Source organism: Triticum aestivum, chromosome 7B (assembly GCF_018294505.1).
Source record: "Triticum aestivum cultivar Chinese Spring chromosome 7B, IWGSC CS RefSeq v2.1, whole genome shotgun sequence".
Classification (NCBI taxonomy): domain Eukaryota; kingdom Viridiplantae; phylum Streptophyta; class Magnoliopsida; order Poales; family Poaceae; genus Triticum; species Triticum aestivum.
Genome location: NC_057813.1, coordinates 339,718,268 through 339,727,570, shown reverse-complemented (window position 1 = coordinate 339,727,570; position 9,303 = coordinate 339,718,268). Strand labels below are relative to the sequence as shown.

The window sequence follows — 9,303 nt, the reverse complement described above, 5'->3', positions numbered from 1 at the left end:
AAAGAAAATGGTTGTCTTCTTCGTCCTCTTCATCTCGTTCCCATGACCCATTTTTCGACATTGGTCGCGGCTGGTGCCGATGTCGTGCACCACCTTGTCCGAGCCGCCCTTCTCCGTAGGTTCATCGTTTCCCCTGACATTCCTTTACCCACCCTCCCTCTTCTAAAATTCCATGCTCGTTGTCGTCTTCTTCCTCCTTCCATCGTCATGCCAATGCCGTGTGCCGCCCTAACCAAGCCGCCTTCTCCGACGGTCCAATGTTTCCCCGATCATACCTATAACCCCCTCATCCCCCTTCTATGACGCCGTTGAGCAACCGCCCTTCACTACCTCCCCACCATCAATTATTGTTGAAAGTCATTAAGAATAATAAACTCCTTAGGAAAAATTTTAAAAATGAAATTACATTGCACCGTCACTGAACCATGCTAAACTTTAAGTGTACATGACATGTTTTAGTCATCTATATTGAGTAGTATATGCACCCGTTCATGGAGGCATGTACCGATGATGGCACTTACGGTGGTCCTTTTTTAAAAGATGATTGGTCATATAAAGGTGAATGTGGGAATGTGCTTGTTCATATGAAGGTGAATTTGGCTCCCATTTTTGGCCCTAAGATTTGCTGGGAAGTAAAGAAACTAACATAGACATGCCTATTGTTTCTGCAATTTCAGAGGCATGTTGATAGGTTCCGGCAGTGGGCTACTATGGGTGCAGCTCTCCCATTCTCAAAAAAATTATGCAAATCTCAGATGATAAATACAAGATGTGAACATTATTTTTGTTTCACATTTACTTGTTCAGCTGTATTTACATCAATGATAATATAGATTTAGTCCAAATGATCACCGAAAATACATAGTACACTTCGGCTACACTTAAATAAGCTTTCCAGGTGATTGCTCAAGAAAACTTCTCACGTGACGTAAGAAATATAAGTAACTTTTGCTTGACAGTCACATCATTTGACATAATATATAGTGACAGTTAGTATAACAGTACAAAAAGACAAGCTGTGTATACGAGAGATTATATAGATTTTCAGTCAACATGGCAACTCAAGTGAGCCTATTGATTAAATTACGTAGTTCACTGTTAAATGGTAAACAGATTTAGAAGAGCCGCCAATGCTCATCCGTCAAATATGCTACTCTATGCTTTTCTGCATGGAAGCTTACAAAGTGGCATTCTATTATAAGAGTGCTATTCTACTTCAAGTATAGTATTCTCAAGAAAGGATTGTATACCCAAAAGACCAGACCTGGCCTTATTTCATAAAACAACTTCAAAAAGGCTCACCATTTATCCAATGCTAGTAGTGTCTATAAAAGAGCTATTTTTTCCCTACATCAATGAGTTAATACTTCGATCTCTACCAACTGGAAGCACAAATAACTATATTTAAAAACAGGAACATTTGCTATCTTCATCAGTAAATAAACAATAGAAAAGAAGAGGATAAAACCCAAATAATTTGCCATAAATGTTACAGATCATTTTTATTAATGTGCAAATACATCGAACATGTTCGACCAAGCAGTAATATTTTGCAGAAACATACAAACGATGAAGCTTAGAGCTTGGTTTTTACAACCGTTGAGCATGTTCATTAGAGAGTAATGGAAACACTAAAAATTTGAAATTTTTGGTACTGTATGCTTTGCCATGATATGCATCAACTTCAACATAAGAGAAGGAGGACAATATTTTAATTATGATCAGTGGTGAAAAAACGACAACCCCTCAGCTACTTCCTCTAGGATCAAACAAAGTACTAATATAGAGCAAAAGTGATTTCTTTCCTAAAGAATAAATAAGTTGTACTACTGATAAAAGTGTTGAACGCAACTAAATGGTAAACCTTGTGTACCCTCAGGGCATCAAAACCAAAATACTACAATGAAAAATAAAGGGAAGTTGATAGGTCACACCACTCAAATTTACAGTGGTATATTTTCTCATCACCAATAGGAAGGATGCAAAGAATAGATAAAGATTTTCTCTCTGTTGTGTATGATTATCTATTCTAGAACAAAGAAAAACAAGACGTGAAAATTACAATATCAACCACTTCAATGAACTCATGAAGTTGCTTCACCAAGGAGTCACTCTTTACCATATTGCTCGTCTTCTCCTCATTGTCAACAAAGTACTTGCTTGTCACTCCCTTCAGCTGATATGGTTGAGCCCATGCATAACATGTAGTTGTTGCCCCCTTCAAAACCAAAAAGCATATTCCTTTAGGTACAGTTAAATTCAGAAGATATTAGACAATTACTTGAACACAAGATCATAAGATTATGGAAGAAATAATTCATAACCTTGTGGAGAAATAAAGGCATGAAACTGGTGTACAGTTAGTCCAGGATGAATGCAATCAAACCAGGATGGTAGCTCCTTCCTTTTTCAGTAAACTTACATTTTATGGAACATCATAGTAGTATAGAAATTTAAAGACACTCCCAAGCTGTGAACTCAGGCGTACCTCAGTCTCTTGGCTGTCTAGTTCAACAAAGGCTTTATCTGCCTCATCTATGTCCTTAAAAGAAATACACGTGGAGTAAAACTCGCCTTGAATCCTTGAATCACTTTGTTGAAAAGGAAAATGAATAAATCACTAATCTATGCATATAATTTTATTGAACAAGAAACAAAAATTCTCAGAAAACCTTCTCATCGATGCTCGGATTTCTAGAGAAAATTTGAAGTAGCTTTCGACAAAGAAGGTAGACTGGAATTCTATCAGCGATGCTCGGATTCCTAGAGAAAATTTTAAGTAGCTCTTGACAAAGAACATAGACTGGAATTCTATGAGCATGCAACTTCATCTGATCAGGTTCAGGTACCTAATAAGAAATAAAACCAGACAAGTCATGTGGCAACTTGAATACTAACAATGACCGGATCAGCACCATGGCGCCTGCAGCCGCCTCTCATGGACGGCATAGAGCGAATCCCCACATGGAGGCAGAGCCGTGCGGGGCGAACAATGATGAGTGACGAGTAGGGGAGAGATCGAAGGACCTGATGCAACGGTAGTTTCCACATGTGTCCTTGTCCCCGGCGATAGAGATGGCTCCCTTGTACCCGGCGGCTACCCTGTACCCGAATCTTATCAGAGATGGGGATTGTTGGAGGCGGTGGTGGATACCATGTACCCGGCTCTTGTCAGAGACGGGTGAGGAGGGGCGTGTGGAGTTTTTTTTTGGCGATTGTGTGTGGTGCTTTTGTTCACCGTTTTGACTCACCTCCCACCAGCCCTCCCACCGAGCGCCAGGCTAGTTAATATCCCGTGCGTTGCAACAGGGCATGCATATTTAGTAGTTAACAAGGCAATCATCTATCTCGCATCCAGTGGACTCAAGCTAGATTATTCTAGATTTCAATTCCACAACATGTGCATTCTTTTCCCTTATGTGGCGGTCTATCAATTAGCAACAAAATCTTGTACCACTAAAATGCAGAACATGAAAATAGCTACAAAGTAAACTTGAGCATGCTACACTTACCAAAAGCTAGTTGTCTACAGAGTCAAAATTGAACGGATGAAGCCTTATCATCAGGGTTGGGGAGTCGCCTTATCATCATGATGGAGGGATCACCAGCAGCAAGCACGCCCCCATGCCACAACCTGGACGATCATGGTTGGTGATGCGGTGGTCGCGACCAGCGCCACAAGCCCACAACTGACTATTTGCATGGCTCCCTCTCTTGCAGTGGGAGCACCACCTCGTGCTCCCCGTTAACTCGAAAAGGGGGATGCAGAGTGGAAGGCCTCACAGACGGCTCCGCTCTCCCTCAGGGACTCCTCCGCGGACTGCAGTGCCGCTACGGCCGCTCGGTGATACTTCTCGGTGTTGCCTTCGTCAAGGACAAGCGCGTGGTACTAATACGCCGCAGCCTGCATCATATTATTATTATTTTGCTTAGTGACCAAAACTCAGTCATTTAATCATTTTAGAGTTCAGAGATATGAGCAGAGCCTGCATATGTACTTTTGCTTCCATGTGCTTCCACTTTACAAAGAGCCTGTGCTTTTTGCCCCAGCCGCCGAGCAGAGGTATGTCCACGATGCTTTCATGTGCCTGCGGATGAAACCATCATGATTGTACATATTTTAAAACTGGGATAGATTATATATTTTTTCTATGTTTTATTTGTTTATGAAATTATATTATGCTTCATGCGGAGATGAACAGTACATATACCTGGCATTTTCAAACATAAGCTGAACTCTGACATATATACAAATATCATTATCTGAATAGAAGATGCAAAATAACCAGAAATCAGTAGAAATGAATCAATGATGATGCCTACCTGCTGCCAGCACTTGACCGTCTCACATGCCAGACTCCTTTTGACAGCCAGGGTAGCCTTTGGACTGTCAATTGCCAACCGAGTTGAACATCAATTGCCTGGCAAACAAGCACAGACATAGATAGCATAATCGATGAACTAACCGAGAAGCCGACATCTCAACTGCATGATATCTTACTTGCACCATGCATGATGAATCATGTGACCTCTGTCTGACTCTCTAGGTAGTTACTATCAGATAATAACAAGAAAAAAAAGCATTATTGTTACCTGACCAAGTGCTTGCATGCAAGTAGCTTTCAGGACCCCTTCAGACAAGTCCACAGGAAAACCTTTCCTACACAATGGCAGTCAGTACTCGGTCCTTACTGAACAATAATTGAAGAAAAATGGAAGCTTGGAGCACGGCTCATCATGCCGGGTTGGCTAGGGCAAGTGGCAAGATCAGCACCTCTTTCAGGGTGACATCCTAGGAAGAACATGCTGCATGGTGCACTCCAGGTGCCCAGACGCCTTAAGGAATATCTCAACAGAAGCGCATTTGTTCTCTGGAAAGTGGAAAGTACAAGAGTACAGACATTCAGAAAGATTGAAACATATACTACTTGTTTGATTCAGTCGTAGTGGGAATTAACCTTCAGATACTTTGGCATGGTATCCTTCAAGAGACGTCTTTGGCAGGAGCAGGGAATTTGCTCGTGATAAACGGAGTATGGCCATCATGTGCAGCACTGACGGCACCTCGTACCAGGCGCCGGGCAGTGCCGTCTCCTGCCAACACGGAGACATGTTAATCTTCAGGTTTTATCCATGCAACAAACAAAGATTGACTATACCTCTGCATCATCTTCTTGATTCATCCATGCAAACTGTATCTTGTCTTCTAACTCAGTCCCTTCAAATCAAATAATTAAACAAAAGAATGGTGTGAACAAGATATTGTCTTTTTTTTCAAGAACCTCGACCATTTTCTGAGCAAATTAAGATGGATCAAGCACGAGGTCGAGGTGTACAGATCGAAGAGTTGAGTTACCATCCTTTACCATCCCTAGAATGACTGGCAGATACTCCTCCAAGGCTTGCACAAGATCAGCGGACGACGACTCACGAAGCAGTATAGCATATCATAGCAAAACCCTATACTTGAAAAGTTGAAATGATACTGAGAGTACACCAAACTACACTGCAGAATTGGAAACTGAATCTTTATATCATATCTCATGTATCTATTTTATTTCATATTTCAAAATGCTGGAACACGCTGCAACTCTGCAGCACACAAGTTCCCTCTTAATTATTCAGTATCTATTTTGTATATCATAGTATGCCCTGCAACTTGCTTCTTCCTCTTCCTCTATCACCTGGTGGAAGTAAAAACCTGAGCGCAGTGCATGAGGGTTTCATAATTAGGACACTGAAAGAACTCATTCATAAAAGTTTTCTCCCTAAACAAAGGCATCAGGTCGACATTAGAATTGAATAATAGACGGAAGGGGCTTTTCTAAGAATCTAGAACCTTGAGCACACTTTAATCAATGGTTACTTAGGTAGACAAGACACCAAAATTCTTCAAACTAATGGTTGCAGAAAAAGATGGGCATCAACTTTGCCTTTACATCTATCATGTTCATATTACAGTCTTATCTAGAGATGGCTACTACAACAATCTGGAGTCATAGGAATAGGCAAAAAGACATAAATCCTGATTGAGGCAAAAAGCAAGAACACATGTTCAGATTACAGTATTACCTATAAATATTTCTAGCACGATACATGGTCAAACCATAATTAAATATCAACAAATTGTTATGTGTTGCCTATTTACTAAAACAGCAATCCATACGGTAAGTATTTCAAAATGGCCTCTTATTTATATTAATCAGTGCATTAATATTCCAAATAACCAATCTATTTTGGATCTCATGCAACACTATTCATAGTTTGTGCCATCCCCTTTCTAGTAAAAATCATGTGGTGCGCTCGTATCTGTGTTGTGCAAGAGAATTAACTGTCAGACAAGAAAACAATGATCACTTGTTCAAAATGTTGCTAGTGGAAAGAAGAGAAACATGTTACCTTGGTGTGTGTGTTTTGCGCGAATATTACCTTGGTTTACACAAGCAAGTAGAATCTGACCTCGACCTCGCTGTATAAGTTGCACTTATTTGAAATGTATGTCATGCAACATGAAACTATCATCATAAAAAGTTAATTGGCAATAGTGATGACAGCAAGACATTCAAGCAAACATGCGGTGGGTGCCTATTGCTTGATCCAAATAGTTCTGAGTAGATAGTGATACTTATTAAGAAAACCATAATAGATCAAAAGATAAACATGAATAAATATATGTAAAAAGAAGGTTTGTTAACACAATCATAAAATGAAAGGCATGGTTCTTTATTTCATTTTTCTCTGCTTTGCTCCTCGTGTCTTGTTCCTCTATTGCCTCACCCCCTCCATCATTGTTATTTCATCACGTCCCTGCTACCAAAAATAGCTTATCTAGTGAGAAAATATGCTTTCATGACCAAATAGAGCAGTCTTTTTCTCCGCCATTTTTGTCATTACCCCTCACTCTTCTTCTCAGTAAGCATCACTTTGAAGTGAAATTTTCACCCTTCCTCTCATGATCAGCTACCACAACATATCAGTACAAAATGCATCGGGATCAACAAAAGAGAGAAAACATAAACATAAAGAGAAAATTAAAGCCACAAATTATACCTTCTCGCATGAAATATATTAATTAGTACTTATGTGTCTCATCACCGACAAATAACATAAGTCTATAGAGAGAAGTTTTTCATTGTCCAGCCTTAACCCGAATGAATGCTGAAGAACATAATTATATCTATATGATACACCGATAAGACCAACACGACTGATTTAATGCCTCATTAGAGAGGGAACAAAATACAACAGGTAATCCGAGAAGAGTTTCTTTTTAGAGAGCATGCGGGCATTCATGTATCAGGGAAAACGTCAATGACTAAACATTCCTATTGGAGTTTCTAGCTTTACCCTTGCAATGTTGGAAGTGGGTGTTGAATGAAAAATATATACTGTCTCATAACCTCCTTTGCTTTTTATTCTATGATTTAGCTTCATTGCTCCTCTCATCAACCACTGAATTCAGATTCAAACCAGTCTACCCAAAGCCACCGACACATAAATCAGATAACATAGCCTAAATCACTAAATTCAGCTCCGGGCGGTGATTCGCACTGCATCTACTCATTTAGGACGGTCGGATTCCAAGTTTCTAACACCCAAAAAGTCATTAACGTACGTGCAACTATATATATCACAATAACCTTTGAATGTTCAAATTTCATACTAATCGAGTTCCATACAGACCTTGTCCTGCTGCAAGCAGCGCAAGATATTTGAAATTAATCTGATTGGATTTCCACAAATCAAAGCCACGCACAACCAAAACCAAGAAGGAATGAAAGCTCACCGGGGAAAGGATTGATGAAGAGATCAAGCCCGAGCAGGCGGCACGAAGCAGCCCTCGCTGCCAGGCGCCGGTACATCTGCCTGCCCATCAAGCACAACCATATTAGCGCCGCTGCGCAGAGGGGTCGGGTCCGGGACCTCCCCGTCTCCTCCCAGCTTCAGCAGCACGCAGCCAACATCCCCCGTAGCAGCTCCAGCCTCCACATCAGCTCCCAGCTTGAGCAGTGCATGCACAGCCGCCACACAGGCAGGACGCGCAACAGCGCCAACCTGTCTGCGACGTTTACTTCTCATTACGCACACACATCCTCCTGACCGGGCAAGTGCACTGCGCACACAACCCATCCTCCACGGCTGCCTGAAATCTCTGCATTCATGAATACATCCATACCAACAAAGTGTTTCTTGGACATAATCGAATGCTCCAAATCAGTGGACTGAGCTGAAAATCCGTTGGTTCGCGCTCCCAATCGACGACGGTGCGCACGATTCCATAGTCTGCCAAATCACGAACGCCGGGCACGACACTCCTTGTGTTCGGGACGCCCACTGTGCCATCTCCGGTCCCGCGGGTGTCCTCGCGCCGCCAAAGCCCGTAAGTCGCCGCTGCTTGTTCCTGCTCGCCGTGCAGCCAGGGAACCGCACCGCCGCCGTGCAGGATTTGAACCACCGCGACCACTACACCCAGGATTGTGTTAAGCGGTTGGTAAGATGGGAGGGAGGGTGACGAACAACCGGTGTTGGCTCAGATCCAGATAGGGAGAGGTGTGGCGGCGAAGGAAAGAAGGTGAGTGGAGAGCGACGCCGGCGGGGGAGACGGCAGAGCTGATCGGAGGACGCCTCCTCTCCGGATCGAGAAACACCGCCGCGGCCGGATCGCCATGGCCGCCTCCTGGCCCGCGTTGACCACCGAACCACATCGTCCCGCTTCGACTCCGTCCAGTGGTTGGTCCGCGACATCCAAGTGGAGCCACCTCCCTCGCTAATTCCTCCTCCCGAGTACTGCAGCACTGGGCCGTCTTCTTCATCTCCGGCAAGCCGATGCCGTCGGGCTTCCGTCACCTCCACTACGCCTCAAGAATGGAATCGCCATAGTGGTAGCGTCGCCGAGATCTAGATCGAGCAGGGTGCGCGGTTAGAGGGAGGAGCCGCCGCCGCCGCCGAGATCCAGATCGAGCAGGGTGCCATTGCATGTTGTGCGTGTAGTATCTGTATCAGAAAAAGACCATTGATGCGGGGCAAAAGAACTGGAGAAAATAATGCGTGGGAGGTCAGAAAAAACCAGACGAAAAAAAACCGACGAAAAAAAACAAGTGAAGGTTGAGGTGGGAGGGAGGACGGAAAAAAACCAGCGAAAAATAACCGGCGGACTATTCACCAACTGCTCTATTAGGAGTAGAGACTAGCAATGGCGCACCACACCCACGGTGCGCCATTACTAGTTTTGAAAAGAAAAAAAGAAAAAAAATTGAATTTTTTTTTGAAAAAAACTTAGTAATGGCGCACCTGTGGACAATG

General features: G+C 42.7%; 1 pseudogene; it reads right to left on the bottom strand.

Moving 5' to 3' along the window:
- Nucleotides 1–1,870: 1,870 nt before the first annotated feature.
- LOC123157404 (uncharacterized) lies at nt 1,871–9,030 on the bottom strand (annotated as a pseudogene).
- Nucleotides 9,031–9,303: the final 273 nt, after the last annotated feature.